Source organism: Aphis gossypii, chromosome 3 (assembly GCF_020184175.1).
Source record: "Aphis gossypii isolate Hap1 chromosome 3, ASM2018417v2, whole genome shotgun sequence".
Lineage (NCBI taxonomy): Eukaryota > Metazoa > Arthropoda > Insecta > Hemiptera > Aphididae > Aphis > Aphis gossypii.
This window is the reverse complement of record NC_065532.1, coordinates 12,035,810-12,053,015: the sequence shown is the minus strand read 5'-3', so window position 1 is coordinate 12,053,015 and position 17,206 is coordinate 12,035,810. Positions and strand designations below refer to the sequence as shown.

Below are 17,206 nucleotides of genomic sequence, written 5' to 3'. Positions count from 1 at the left end.
CGAATTATATTTTGAGCTTTTGAATACGAAATAAAAAAAAAAAATGTACTTTATCGTCCAAAAGAGTAAACAACTTAAAAAATTATATCGATACGAAATAACGAGTGTTTTGTATTAAAAGCAGATCACTTGGCATAATAATACTATGAAAAATAATTCGTGAAAAACGTACGACAGTGCTCAATCGTTTGGTGGTCAAGTAGCTGACATTAACCGATTTTAAACTTTATAGAGGAAAACCTTTACAGAGGGTTGAGGATCACTGAGAATCGTGAGCTGGTCACGCCCACTGCACCCGTGAGTCTAAAGAAGTGAAATAATTTTGGCTATCGCCGAAAATAATAATAATATTCAAGTCGAATATAATATAGTTTGTCACTTTGAAAAGGTCGAGAATAACCGGCGGTGTACTTGTTCGAGCGTAGTGTATATGATAAATGAAATATGGTCGAAGTGTCGTCGTGATTGGACCGACGACAGTATTATATACGGTCGTAATTCGAACCACAAAGTTTTTCCTGCAAAACGTACGTGCGCATACAACCCTAAACAATATAATATATACATGTGTTACGCGGTATGTGGTAGTGGTAGTTGAGGTGGTTACCGACTACCGAGTCGAACGTGATGGAGTTCCAGTAAATAACTATGTATAGTATATATATATGTATATACAGTATAATCGGACGCTGCGTATGTACAGTCACCAACGACTGCGCTCGATATAATATTATGTTTATATTATGTATTTGTGGAGAGATGCGCGCGCGTGTGTGCATATCGCGTGTATGGCCGTGTGCAGTATCGTCAAATTCTATATATTATTATATGCTGAAAAAGGGATGGGTTTTTTTTTTATTTTATTTTATTTTCGCGATATACGACAGACACTTAATTAAAAACGCACGGCCGTTTTATGTTCGGAAGGATTAAAAAGTTTATTTTATAATAATATTACACATTCGATTTTTACGAAACGCTCGACTAAAAAACGTTTTGATTTTGTGTTTTTGTTTTTTACTGAAAAGCAATAAAACCCCTGAAACCTAAAGGTTACGCGGTATAACAAGTTCAAGACGTCTCAAACGATATGTATATATAGTATATATTACGTTCAGAGTAAAAACTCAAAATATATAAATGAGAAAAAAAATTGAAATCCATAAAATAAAAAGTTATACCTATGGTTTTTTTTTCTCGAAACTTCTAGTTCGAGTATATTACGTTTTTAGATCGGTGTATTTTACATTTTATGAAAATCGAGGGAATTCTTTGATTACCTCTAAATATACATATTTCGATTATATCAATAAAGTGAATAATTTTACATTAAAACATTCAATAGGAAATGTATTTTTTCTAAAATTAATGATTGATACCTTGTAAGCTGTTTAAATTGCCAGTTCTGCTAAAACTTTTTATAACAATATATTTTTGTATTAATTTATAATATATATAATATATATTATATATATATTTAATAATCATCTACGTATTGATATTCTTTTTATGATTACAAATACCTATTTACTTATGTATATAAAAAAAAAAATAGAGAAAATATATTTACACAACATTTGTGTAAAATCATAATTTATAAAATAAAAATTAGAATGCAATAATAATAGTATTATGTAGTCTTCTACCTGGAGTTTAGGTACTTATCTTGTATATTCATACGCCGTGTTAAATAATGAATAGATATCATGTATTTTAAAGAATTGGCATTTCGTAGGTAATCCTATATTGTTTTTAACTTAAGACTTATATAATATTATCTTAAGTACACACGATATAGTTTTAATTATTTTTATTTTGTTGATAAATTATTAAAATTATTTTCTAAACAAATTTTTTATACAATGTTTTTTAAGCTTCTATATAATATATTAACATCATATTTTATATAGTTATTTCAATATTTTGAATAAAATATTTTTAAATAATTTCAATAAAATTCAGTATATTTTACCTTTATAAAATACAATTTCTAAATTGTATTTATCGGTATATTTTTGTATACCACCCTTACTATTTTAATTACTTGGATTAGAGATTTAAAAAAAAATAATTAAACAATTTTTCCATTAGATAAAGAATATTTGAATTTTTATAATTACCTGAACCACTTTTTCTATTTAATTACATCAAAAAAATATATACTATACATTTTCAATACTTTATTAAAAAAGACCAAGTTAATTATTATAATAATTTTTCTAGTCTATCTGGAGTAATCACTAAGTACTGTGATAGTGCAATTAGAGTAATAGCATTTTGTTCAATTCAAACTTAATTAAGATGGAATACTTGTAACTTAAACAAAATAAATAATATCATGGTGGTTTTAATTACTGTAAAAAAAGTTTAATTTGAAAAAAAAAATAATAGTTTAAATGTTACGTTAAAAAAAAATAATTCCTATATCTTTGTCCCTGACAATATTTTACAATTTTATACTGGCTAATCGGAATAAATTGAATATCTTATATAATATAATTAACTCGAAAACGATTATATTATTATTCAACGTTTAATTTTGTTGTGTTATAAAGTTCACACACTTCAATCTATGATAGATATTTTGACGTTTAAAATCAAATGTATAAATCAATACCCTATGTATGATTGATAGGTTCAAGCACTTTTTTTTACATTATTTAATATTTACAAAACCAATATTATAATTTGAGTATCGTGAGAAATAAAAATCTCTATCGTATAATTATAGTTATATCATTACTCTTTCTTAAAAGCTATAAATTAATTATGCTAATTTTAAGTTTTTGGCAATTTTTAATTTGATAGCTTTCGAGAAAAAACTAATTTAAAATATTTTCTATTTGAATAACTGTATAATGAATTCATCCTGCCGATTACGAGGAATAAAATATAACTTAATTCAAATGAATACTTAGAATGAGTTTATTATATTAAATGTACAAACGTATAGTTATTATAACGATTAAACATCAATAAATTCAACTACCATAACTTTTGTCTATATGATTAGTTATAAGCCTACGTGTTTTTGTATTGATTATAGTTCGATTAATAGCATATCGACTAGTAATTATTGATATTCAGTGTATCGTCCGGCGCCTATGCACGAAAAACATTTACAGTGGTAAATATATTTTAACAATTATTGTATTTTATTTTTTTGTGGTTAATATATTTAACAAACCAATTGAATCTGTATGTTTCGATTTGACGACTAAATATTAATAGGTATTTACTGTACAATATGATTTTTCGACCCTATCGTAACTACCGTCAGCGAGTGACCTGCACATAACTCGGTGTAAAAATCGTATAAAAAATATCTCTGACCTTAGAGATTTGGCTGTTAAATGCACACGAGCGCATATTAAAATTCGTACACCTGCAGCGGACGATAATAATCGCCGTGACGGATTACAACAATAAAATAATTATTAATAAATCGTGATGGGAGCTTGTGCGTGCGTTTGTATGGACTTACCCAAAACTGTCGTGCGGATCCGAACCGATCTCCTGAGACGAGACGACGGATGGCGTCGTTTATGTGATATGCGTACAAAAAGAACGGAACATGTTTAAGCCCGAGTCGATGGTGGGTGGGCGGGGACGGGGCTGCTCGTCGTCGAAATAATAGTAGGTATATAGAAAACGGGAAAAGATTTAAAAATAAAAAAAAATAAAAAAATTAAAAACCGTTGGCGATCGTAAAAAAAAAAAACGGAAATTCTAAAAATAAAAAATTATAAAAAAAAAAAAAAAACGTTTTGCGATTACACGGGAACGCGACTGCGGCGGTGGTGGCAGCGGGTGAAAATGACTCTTCTCCCTGAGACCGCATGCAACAGAGTCCGTGCGGAATGTTTCGCCGCGAAACGTCGCGGTGAGAGAGCGATTCGCGGGGACAGGAGCAATGAGCAGCGCCGCAGTCGCCGCATGGAAACCGTTTCCGAACCGCCGGCGGCGTATTCGAAGGGCGCGCGCGCGCTCGCTTTTCCTCTCGCCCGCGCACGTGTGTCGGCGAGTGTGTGCAAGTGTAGGTGAGTGTAGGCTCGAGTGAGTGTGGGGCGAGAGGGTGAGCACTGGGGTTGTGCGACGTGACGGAGTTACGTGTGTGTGTGGACACGATGATCGAGGCGGACGAAGCGACCGCAAAACGTATACCGCGAGTTGGCCGGCGGAGTAATGTAAAAATGAAAAAAAAAAAATAAATAAATAAATAAATAAAATTATAGACAATATTACACGAATATATGTACATATATTATCACTGTCGTTAGGGGACGTGCGGTTTCACCGAAGTTTTTCCAAGGGGTTTATGCGTATAATATCGTGATGTGTAGACGATTTTAACGAAACGCCAAGTAAAATATGATATTCAAAACAATTCATAAAAATGCATTAAAATGCAAATCCAAAGTATTTTACAAGTGGTTCCGTGACACCGAAATAATTGTGATTAGAGCACACGAGAATATTTAAAGTTCAAATGACATAATATAATATGTATATATATTATGTTGTTGGCTCGGACGCATGTCGGCTATAACTGATTCCCTCACAGAACCAAAAGAGAATAATATTTTTGAGTAAATTACGCTGTATTTGTTTTGCAATATATTTAGTATTTATCTTACAACTACTCTGAGCACACAATCAACTTTCAACTGTTATCCATTGGTATGTGTATTTGCACTAAAGTAAAACACGCGCGAGACGCCGTTCTATGAATCGAGTGCTCGATTTATAATAATATTTCGTACTACTTAATTATTTTGATGAGTTTAAAAATGTTTTTTTTTTTTTGTATATGGTTTAATGTGAAAATAATTTAATCCGTTTGAAACGCCAACTCGTTCCGTTCAAAACTTTGTGCCATTTGAAATTAAACGTCAATAATATAATATCGCAATTATATAATATTCTACACATTTTATACGGTTTAGCTGCAACACACCGTTGCACACGACTGCCGACAAAAAATCAGACACTCGTTGTTCACCATCGCGCACTTATAACTAAATTATATTATACCCGAAAGTAAAGTATAGCCTTCGGGTACAGACGTGTTAGATGTGTGTAGGTAGGTAGGTTTGCGCTTAAGCTATATCGTCGTGTATAATTTATTATTTCGACTTTTAATTGGGCGAATTTTTCCCCTCGAGTTTTATAGTCGAAATTCCCTAAACATTAATATAAAAAGCTCTCCGACTACGATAAACGCGTAGGTATTGTAGGCGGTATATAGGTAATACGCGCCACTGATATTATTACCATGCGGTATTAAATAAAAATATGTTTGGAACGATAATATCCTTATACGGCGGCCGACTCTTGGTATCTCGAAACTCTGCTCCTTCATGCGCCATAAAACTTAATTGCAGATTTTTGATACCTCGAAATTTTTAATAATTCGAATTTTATTTTTTCTCCTTGAACTTTTGAGTTGCCAAGAGTCCACTATAATATAATATAATGATTTGTAATAAAATCATAAATTTATGTTTAGTCAACCAAAAGCGGCGTAATGAGGTATGAATGAGAAATTATCGATTTCTCTTTCAGTAAACCGTACCTCAGAGGAAGATGAATACAGGTGATAGAAAAAAAAACGCTAGCATAGGGATACGTGGAAAGAGTGTTGATTGCAAATATAGAGGGAGGAGGTGGGTCTTTCCGTGAATATAGAAAGTGTTCGCGAGTAACCGACGGCGGAAGATAGATGGAGGGATATACCACTAGTCATTTAGTATTATGACATGATGGACAACTAAAAAACCGTTGACCTTTTTTTCTTTTGAGAGTACAAATTATAATATGGAACGGATCTCTTTTATTTTATAATACTATCAATTTTCCATGAATTAAAATCAACATACCACGTGTGTTGATAATGTTTATACATAGAATACTTTAAAAATACTGAATTATATTATATTTTATTCTTAGTATTATACTTGGTTTATAAAAGATTTAATTTTCGTGTCAAATTAAAATATTTGATGAGATCGCAATGAAAACTTACACATTTCTAAACACCTAATTTAACGTGCGGTCAATGATTAGTGATAGTAATACGATATTTGGGATTGGTCTAGAATAGAAAATCCTCGTTGTTGTGTGTTCGCAAAAAAAAAACCACGAACAACAATTAAGTTTTAATCAAACACAAAATGTTGCGTGTTTTCTCTGCCGCCATCCAGCGGTTAAGATAACCTTTAAAATGTAATTCTGCTGAATTAAATTTCGAGTGAGATGATTGCTCATTATCAGAATTAATACTTCTCTTTTTGTTTATATTGATAAACTAACAACGGTCTTTAAAGCAAGAAATACGTGTCTCAACAAGCTTTAATGGATTTGTACACGATTATAGACAATAAACGCAACATAACATGGAAAATAATTGCATACAAAAACAGTGTGGTATAACAATGGGCGAGATTACCATTTTCATAGTGTATTTAGAAGAATTAAAGCATTAGTCGACAGGATGTTCAGTGTTCACTATATTATAATAAGACGTGATGTGAATAAATTCGATGAAGAAATAATACGGCACGCTATAGTGTAATGCAAGTGTTCACTAACTTGAGTAGGTATCGTATTGTATGGCTCTTGCATTAGACGAAAAGTGATTAAAAATCTGGGCGAAAAACTTCTGTGATCATGTTACTGTAGATTTCGATATAATTGGTGGTTCGGGATATCGATTTTAAAGGCAATTATCAATATTAGAATAAGGATTTTGAGCGAGGAAAGTCACAACCGTGATGGCAAACGTTTTTTGGAATATTCTCGGTGGTAGATTTTTGTTACGCTTATACAGAAACCATCGAGAAAATCGAAAAATTACCTCTTCAAAATAGTATACAGACTTGATTTACGACTATCAAAGGCCAAAGGAATTTTATGCATTTTTCGATCATTCGTCTTCTACCCAGAACATTGTTCATAAAAATAGAAAAATAAACCACCACTTTAAAAGTGTAAAACTAATACAAAGCTTACGGACTTCTTAGAATTTAAAATGTGAATTGAATTGTGTATATAATGCAGCATTTTTATTGGGTAGGTATAGTAATTTACTGTATACTTGTTATAGAAGTATAATAAAAAAGTAACACTCGTAAATAAATAATTTAGTAATAATAATATTAAATTATTGTTTATAACTAAAGTTATTACCATTTTATAGCTAATTATAAAAGAATTGAAAACTCAAAAACTAAACTATAAGACTAACTATAAGAAATATAAAAATCCCAGAAACACAAATGTATTTTTATATTTTTAGAGATATATAACACTGTTATAACGTATATTATATTATATATGTTGTAGTATTGTACAAAAAGCTTATACTAAATAATTGTTATATAATATGAAATAAAATTATAATAATTTAATGTAAGCGATTTTTTTTTTTTTGCAAAAATTTGTTAAATCTATCGTATTGTGTTCATTTAAAAATAAAGATTTATAATAAAATATCTTTAAAGAATTTAAGCTAATAAACCATTTAGTTTCTGGATAGATAAAAGAACTCATATTCTTCAATTATTTTTCATTGAATTTATATAAAGCTCATTCATTACGGTGACCTGCTCTATTACGAGATAAACACGACACCAATTATATTATAGAAGAGTAACTAATTAATAAAAAAAATCTATGAATGAGGGGTTTAGATTAATAACATTTTAGTTATACGGTTTGAGACTATACAATTATTTAATTATCTCGGTATCTATAATGAAAACAACTAACAAGTAAATCATTGTTAGAGTTTTTTTTTTTTTTTTGCTACCTATATTGGTTATAATAATTAAGACTCGAATTTTAAAGCATAATAAGTAACTAAGAAAAAAAACCACACGCTTTTTTTAAAAAGCAAAAAGGTGTATATTTATTTTTAAAAAAGAAACATGTCTAACATTTAACGCGAACTAGTCATAAAAAGAATAAAAAATTTGAAAAATTAATTTAAATTAAACAAGAATTAATTACTGTGTATTTCTCTAGATTTGCAGTAGTGAAGCTGATTCTATATTGTCCGACAACATATTTTTATCCATAGAAAACGAACTATGTACAATGTACCTCCACTGAAATGATCGGTGCATACTTCATACACGAGGTTTCAAATTACAACACTAAATCTTAAATTTTGAAACGATCGATATCGATGTTGTAAGCATACTGACGTAAAGGTACTACAGGTTATATGTAAATCGATTACCTATATTTTTAATAAATTAAATAAACAAGCCGATAACGAAAACAATAATAATCCAATATAAAATTTTAGTCCGTATTTTGGGTTTTTACATTTTTTTTATTTATTAATTTGTTTTTATTACAATAATAGCATAATAAACATATAAAAATTTTATTATAGAGCTGAAGTAACTGAAAAAAGTAAAAAAAAACATTTATGCATAAAAAAGCAGAAAAAAACAAAAATAAATTTGTTTACTCGTATTTAGAATTAGAGTGACGTGAAACGAATTTATGTATAAAAATTAGACTTTTATCTCATATATAAAAAAAAGAAACATATGCTTTTAAGATTCGAACCTTAGTAATAATATTTTTTAATAATAATTTTACTATTTTTTTCAAATTAATAAATAATTTGATACAATGTACAACAATATAATATACATCGAACTTGAATAATATAGCAAATATTTATCATACTGAAATATCTAAAACTGACGATTTTTATAAATTAATGTGATAAGTTACGAGTAACATAAACATTATAATGATTGATGTGCCAAAAAAAAATATTGATATTTTATACATATAGTTGATAATCAGTAAAATTAAATTTTTTTAAATTATTTAATTATACTTCAGTAATATGCATATATATTTTTTTACATTAATATTAATCTTTTAAACGTATTGTGAGTAATATTATGATATTTGTTGTATTTTGTTGAAAGCAAAAAATGAATGTATATTGTTTATGATTTAAATAAACTGTTTTGTATAGAAATAAAAAAATAAAATTTAAACAGAAAATTATTTTATGTTTACTCTTTTAATCCGAAGCGATTATCTTATTTTAAATTTATCAGAACACTGATTATTTTACACGGTAGATATGTTTAGTATTTTTTTTATATTATACAGAACCTTTTTTCAAAATTAAGTTCAACCTGTTAATATATATCTACATTTTAATGGAAATTCATTATATATTTTAATAAAACGTATAGATTCAAGTTGAAGATTGGATACACCGGGATATTGTGTGTGTGTGGGTGTGTGTTAAAAAGTAACCTTAAACTTTAAGCTATTAATTGGAAATATTTGATTTATAACTGTTAGAATCCACGGAATGTCTCAACTTATAGTATTACAATTTCGTAGTGTGACTTCAGCCCTAACTTCTGAATTTGTAAAATAAATATAATTCAATTATTGGGAAACGCTTTCACGTTTCATTTCATTTTACCACTTGAAAATATTTACAATACCGCTATGTATGATATTCTTCACCTCATTTTCAACTGCCTTAAATTATTATCGGAATGCGCCAGTCAGTTTTCCTATTTTAAATATAAAAATACATTATTGACCAAATAAAAAAGTATTATACTTCACGTATTAAATGTTATAATTCTATAATTATACATTTTAATATAATTAATGTTTTAGGTCTATGAGTATGTTACCTTTACTTCCAAAATTTTTGTTTTTAATCATTGTGAATATTTGCTCTAATTATGATTTTAACCTGATGATTAGATTGTATCATGGTGTATCCAATTTTTTAATTGAGTTAAAAACTTAAAAAAAAAATAATTTTTGGTATGAACTTGAAAATAATAATAATAATAAAAAAAGAATTACTAAATTTAACTTTTTAACCAGTGTTTCTCAACCTTTTTAGTGTCGTGACCCCCAAAAAGTAAACCTATGTATATTAAGAACAAATTTAAACGATATAAATATCATATCATTAACCAATTAACCAAAGAAAATATACCATTTGGCATTTATAAATACCATGTGTAGTACTTAATTTAAACTTGTTAAAAGTATAAGTTTTTTTTATTCAATAAACAATTTTAAATAAAAATGTTTATTTTGTTAATTATTCTTTTATTATTTTTGACCTACGTGATCCCTAGTTAAGGTGATCGCGACTCTCAGGTTGAGAAACACTGTTTACTATTCATGGATAAAAACATCAGACTTTCTACAAATTTATTTACATTTAAATATAAATATGCTGTCTACGATGAAAATATATTAATTTTAATTGTCAATTGAACGTATTAATCATAGAACAACTTTATTTTTTAGTCTTAAACAAAACAAAAATACTGGCCAAGCGCTAAGTTATATTGATATGTATTATATTTCTTATTTCACGAACTTTTAAAGAGAAAATGATGATTGATACTGACAAGCTCAAATAGTTTATTTTTTTTGTATACTTTTATGTTTTAAGTATAAGAACAAACAAATAAATAAATATAAAAATTATAAATGAAATTTGAGACAAAAATATGATTTTTATATTTCAATAAAGTAATATATCTATTAAAAATATGATTTTACTATTATATTATAATTATTCAAATATTTCATTGATTCATTTATGTCTTATTTGTTAATCGAAAATACAACTTCAAGTTATTTCACTGATTTAGTTTTGTATACTTATATCGGTGATACACTCCTTTAAAAAAACTTAATATATTCTAGTTTTATTAATAAATATATTTATGATTTTCTCTTCAACTTATATTTTAGTTTATCGAAACACGATAGTGGATATTGTATGACATAAAAGATATCACACAAAAGGAAAATCCTCTTTTGATCATTAAAACGCAGTATATATTTTAGAGGATACAAAATGGTTTTGGTAAAAAGTATTCTAAATATAATGGTTTTAAAATGTTTGCATGTTTTACACTTCATAATATTATATATAATTTAATATAAATTTTGCTTTAATAAAATGTAATTTTCTAGCAAAAATATAAGTTAAATCATATTTTTTTTCCTGAATAATAATAATAATTTAAGAAATAAAACCATTTCAAGATACCTATAATGATTCTGGCAGAATCATGTTTATAGTAACTTTTAGCATAAATTAATTTAGGAGTGTAATATAATTACTACAAACATAATTTGCTTTTAAATCACAATGTGATCAAAGTATAAAATATAATATTATATTATAAAATTATTAGATAATTTAAATGACATCTGTACAATATTTGCAATAGTTGGAAAAATCTATAAGTATATAAAATTGTATACCATTATGAAATAATCAGACCATTTCTGGATATCAAAAGAATAAACCATATTTAAAAAAATAAATAAATTACCTAGTTGTATAAATTTAGATCATGTAAATCCATTGTAAAATCAAAATTCGTGCTAATAACTCAGTTATCAACATGTAGTTGATGTCAAAAAAAAAAAAAAAATCACTTAGCAAGTGTGCCTACTTTAACTTCTAAAAAATATACTAAAATCATAATTAAATACAATGTTATTTTTACTCGCAGCAATACCAAAATATAATTATTTGATGTAAAGGTAGGTACATTTTGTGTGGTTTTATTTCACTTTTCGTACTGGATTTTAAATTAAAATCTATTATATATATTGATAACATAATATATTGACCTGATCTCATAAGTTATTGGTTTATCAAACATGTATTATAATTACTTTTAATCTAATTATACACAAATATAACAGAATATTGTCCCGTAGAATATTCACAGTGCATTTAAACACTACAGCTATTACGGGACTTGTAGTCGCTAAACCACATTCTGACTTTACTGCCATTTTCGAGGAAATTGAAAATTGGAAATTGCTATCTCTTGAAATTTGTATGTATTAATAATTGTATAATTTTCCTATAAAATATCCAAACCCCCTGTGATATTAATCTGATTATTTCAGTATTTACTAACTCAGTCGTTCCAGTATAATTTGTAATCATCTTTGTTATTAAAATCTTTTATAAACTAATTCATTTTTATTTGTTATATGTTTAATTATTTATACACAATCATACACTAACCAATCTATTATATTATTTGGATATGCTAATCTCCGACAATTGTAGATTAATTTTAGTTTTTACAATATAATTAAATTTATATTTATGTACAAGTTATCATCAATATAACACACGATAATACTAGTAAACTAATAATCAGTAAAATACATGTTTAATAAATGATATTTTCATAATAATGAAAAGAAATATCTATAGAATACGTACAAATCTTGACGATCAAATTTAAAAGTCGAAATTAAACCAGTTAGAAATAAATTTATCGTTTTAAAATTACTTTGTGTGAGTTAGGTTAAAATTGCACACTTTTTGATGATTTTCACACGTGTAATGCAATTGTGTATTACCAATACATTGTGGCGTAGGTATTATCTAATCGATTGGGTACTCGTGCAAACCTAAAGCGAATAGAAAATGATACAAACAAGCAGCAATATTATCGAAAGATAAGACATCTACGGACTACATTTTTAACGTTTGGGTCGAAACTGGTATCGTGCTAAAGGAGTGCTTATGTTAAAAATGGCTGTGGTCTCTAATGCATTTTGAATTTCTCTACGTGTAGGTACCCAAATCTGTTATCCGCTTACACTGTACGTCCTCGTCTCTTCCTGCACCATGTATCTATACAGTATCGTTTAACTCTGTAATGTTCGAAATAGATTCTGCGCGAGGTATCGAGAAGATTTTTCCGGGAACATATGTATTTTCCATCAACTGATGGAAGGATGAAAATTGAAAGAACGAGAAATATAAACATTGGTACTGTGCAATTTGGTGGAATAGGTATGTAAAAAGATCGCGTAGGTATATCTCAATCTAAAGTAGCAATTTTGAAATCTGATGAACTCAAGATTACTTAAACATAATTTACAGAAATTAAATGACATTTTTTTAAGAAACAAATATATTGCATAATTTGATATTATTAAAATGTAGACACTAAAATAAAATTATAAAAGTTGTTTTATAATTTTGTGTTTTACGTTATATTTATCCATTGAAATGTTTTTATTTAGCATGATTTATTGTTGTTATATTAGTTTTTCATTTGTGGAGAAAAAAAATTATCAATATAATATAATTAAATACCTATTTTTAAATAATGTAAAATGGCTATAGTAGTAAGTTTTATATTATTACTCCAATAATTTACTGATTTACTGATTAAATATCTGATTAAAAGGAATTAAAATAAATAAATTGAGTTAAAAAAAAAGATAGTTATAAAATTTTCTGAGAAAAAAACAAATTACATTATTTTACATTAGATTTATTCCTCATTTATCAAATTAGTATTCCAATAAATAGCTGTATAAAAGTGATAGATGCAGTAATATAAATAAGCAATAACGACGTATAAAAATTTGTGCGTAATTTATTGATAGTTTCATTTCTTTTCATTTGCCGTTAAAGAAAGAAAAAACATTTTACTAATGGCATAATTTGAAAGATTTATATACAAATATAATAATATACTCTTTTATTCTATTGTAATAAAATTAATTAAAAAAGTTAGCTAATGTGTATATCTAGAGAGCCATGATATAGTTATTTTAAAATGATTATCAAAATATTAAATGAATTATGAACATTATATTATTTTTATTATTGTAAAATAAAACGTTCAATTTAACTCGTACATTATTATACGATAAACTCTGATTATTAGTTTATTTTTAGGCTATAAATATATTTTAATTTGTGAAATAAAACTTAATTTAAAATAGGTACATACCATATCAATAGATATTATACTGCCTTTATCATTTTAATAGATTGTATCTATTTTACTAGTTACAATATTATTTGAACACATATGTTGAAACATTTTAGTTTTAAAATATTTTATGGTCGCATTTTTTGAATATTAAAAGCAAAAGTTCTAAGATGTCGTCAGGTCTAACTAGAGTCAAAAGTTTTCAGAAAGTTTTTTATTAAAGAATACTATGCAACAGTTTGACAGAAATTTTTGTACCAACTAAACTAAATTAAAGTTTTGGAAATTTTATTTTATAAAATCATTGTTTATAAATATATATATATATATAAAATCTATCAAAAAGATAATAAATTAATTTTTGAACTATTTTAGTATAATAAAAAGACGGAAAATTAAAATATGTTATACTGTAAAAATATTAAAGTTATAATACAAAGTTATTATTGCATATGTTAGTTAGTTCAAAAACAAATAATAGTAATCTCATTTTTCAAAGCATCAAAATTGCACGATAATACAATTAATAATGTGAGATTAATTTTAAAATTTAAAGAATACATAAAAGTATTTTTAAGTGTCTTTAGAGTTCTAAAGTTAAGACAATAATATTTTTCAATAATATACATTTGAAACATTAACATTTTAAATTATCTTAATAGTCAATACACAATTACACAATTACACAATTACTTATTTTTAGATTCTGAGTGGAGCAATACATGTAATGATTATACGATGTTTTTTTTTTTTGGGTTTACCATAACTTTTTAGGACAGTAAAAATGCTTTGATTTTAATTTTAGATGATTTCTGATAGAAAATTTCATTTTATTTGTACACTGGGAAGAAAAACGTAAAAAATGCTGATTAAATTTTTTAATAATTAGAGAAAAAAAGAGTTGATTTCTATATTTTTTTATAACTCATAAACGAATAACCTTGCTAATAACTTATCTTAGAAATATGAAAATTTTACTAAATGTTAATATTATTGTTTTATATAAATATATGGTATAATTTTCAAAATATTTTTAGTGTTTTATAGACAACTGAAATATTCGACTTTCTTAGTTTTTTTTTTTTTATAAATGATAATGAAAAAATATTTTCACTCGGTTCAAAAACCTTGAAAATATAATACAAAGTATTTTATAAGTTTTTAATAATAGATGATAATAGAAATAAAAATAATTGAGATTAAATCCACTAAAATTTATATGAGTTGTTAAATATAGCTAATATTTTAATAACTAGATTGTAAAATACCATTGAATAAATAAAAATAATAAATTGTGTACAAGTATTTTGAGTTAGAACTAAAATGAATTTTTTCAAATTCATAAAAATTTACAAAGTATAAGACGTATTTTATAATAAAAAATTTGTAATATCTTCAATTTTTATAGTAAAGGTCTACAAATTAAACACAATATTCTTCATAGATAATATTTTATAGTGCAAAATCTAAAAAATATTTTTATTATTATTAGTTATTTATTGATATGACTTTATCAGCTTTTGTCAATGTTTTATCAATTGAAAGGGTAGTGTTTGTGTGGCTCACTATAACCCCTTTTTCTAAAAAGATCATTTTTCACGTGTATGAACGTCATGCTCAGTTGAATAGTCCGGTGGTGACTAGGTTAGGAATCGGAATGATGGTGAAGATTTCGTATTTACGAAGTAATATTTTTTGCACTGCACAAAGGTTCAAACCGATGACTAAGTGTGTCATGGCTAGTTGTATGACTATAACTTAAAATGCCACACATGATAAAAAATATATAAATTAAATTAATTTTATAAACATCTAACTTCACACGTTTATGAAATTACTCACTTTAATTACTATCCTTGTTATAATTTAAAAAGACATATTCATTGTGACTTGTAGGTATGCACATTATGAATTTTACTTTACACAATATAATTTTCAAAATAATTCAATTAGTTTTAAGATAATACCTGTTATATTGATATGATGAACTCATTCACACCGTTTTACGGTTTAGTGGTATTGACTTTTAATAATAATTTAAAATAATAAAATGTAATAATAATAGTAATAATATCATATGGTACGAGCAACGCCGGATAAATTAGCTAGTATATATACGTATTACTTTTATGATCAAACACTAATCATATAATAAATCAGAATTTTTTAAGGGAAAAAGTAAATCAACTTATAATGTTAAAATTAATGACTTCAATAGGTACCTATATCGAAAAACATATAACATTTATTATAAAATATACTTAGGTAGTGATATATAATATGTAAGCTATCAAATCGTTTTATCATTTAGAATCGTTGTTTGTATACCTACAATGATATATCATTGAATTAAAATTTAACACATCCATTACAGTAACCTAATCGATAACTAATGCACGGAAAAGCGGTACCCATTTGCCGACCTTCTTTTTTAACATAATACGTTTCAGTTGAACCATACAGCGTTTTTTTATTTATACAATTGTCAATTCAGTCGAAAGTGCATTGACTGCCATTATGTGTATCAGTATTCAACAGTACAAAGTACAATTATGAAGTATAGGTACCTGTTATTAGAAACGAATCATTGAAAATAATGAAAATGGATTTTAAGATATTTCGACCATTTATTTTTACTATATAGTCACACGCCGCGTTATCACGTGGCACTATAAGAGAGAAACTCTATACGAGGCAAGAAATACGTTAATAACGAGAAGGCAACCGGAAGCGCAAAGGGGTAACGGTGAAAATGGATTGCTTGGAAATCAATTCGCATTATTATGAACGTTACAATAGAAAGGCACAATGCCGTATGTTCCTTTGAAATACTACATTTGAAATCTGGTGAACCGAATAACCAGATTTAGACGAGACTTTATTGATTATATTGTGATAATGAAATTTTAGTTTAATTCACCTAATTTACTTAGTTAAATATTGATTCAATGAAAATAAAAGTCTATAATGAAAATGATGTGAAAGCACAATATTTACTAACTAACTACTTTGGGTGGATGAAAAAAAAAGTTAAATTGTTTTATAGCAAATATTTTTTTTTCCAGAATAAAACGTAGCACATTTTTTTAATTTCAATAATAACAGATTTTAAATATTATGATAATAATGATATTGACTGAGGTATCAATTAAATTTCGATTATTAGTACCTATTAAAAACAAATTATTTTTATATTTTATTACTAATACTATAAAATATTACATAATTTTTTATAAAATTTCGTTATTATAATATGCTATTGTAGATTGGATGATATTTTTTTTTTCAGCTATAAAAATATTTATTATTATACATTGGCAAATGGCAGGATATATATTTTAATATTGTTATTTCCGGCTTAATACATTTTAATTTTAAACTTTCACTCGAGATTGGTTGACGACGTGCAAGTG

General features: G+C 26.4%; 1 protein-coding gene across 5 annotated transcripts in view; it reads right to left on the bottom strand.

Annotated features, from left to right (window-relative positions):
- The window catches only part of LOC114125632 (muscarinic acetylcholine receptor M3), an 83,675-nt gene extending 79,748 nt beyond the window's left edge, over positions 1 to 3,927 (bottom strand). For all 5 annotated transcript variants that reach the window (XM_050204558.1, XM_050204556.1, XM_050204555.1 and 2 more), the window contains exon 1: positions 3,485 to 3,927. The gene's annotated coding sequence lies outside the window, so the exon portion shown is untranslated. The remainder of the gene's footprint in view (positions 1 to 3,484) is intronic.
- Positions 3,928 to 17,206: the final 13,279 nt, after the last annotated feature.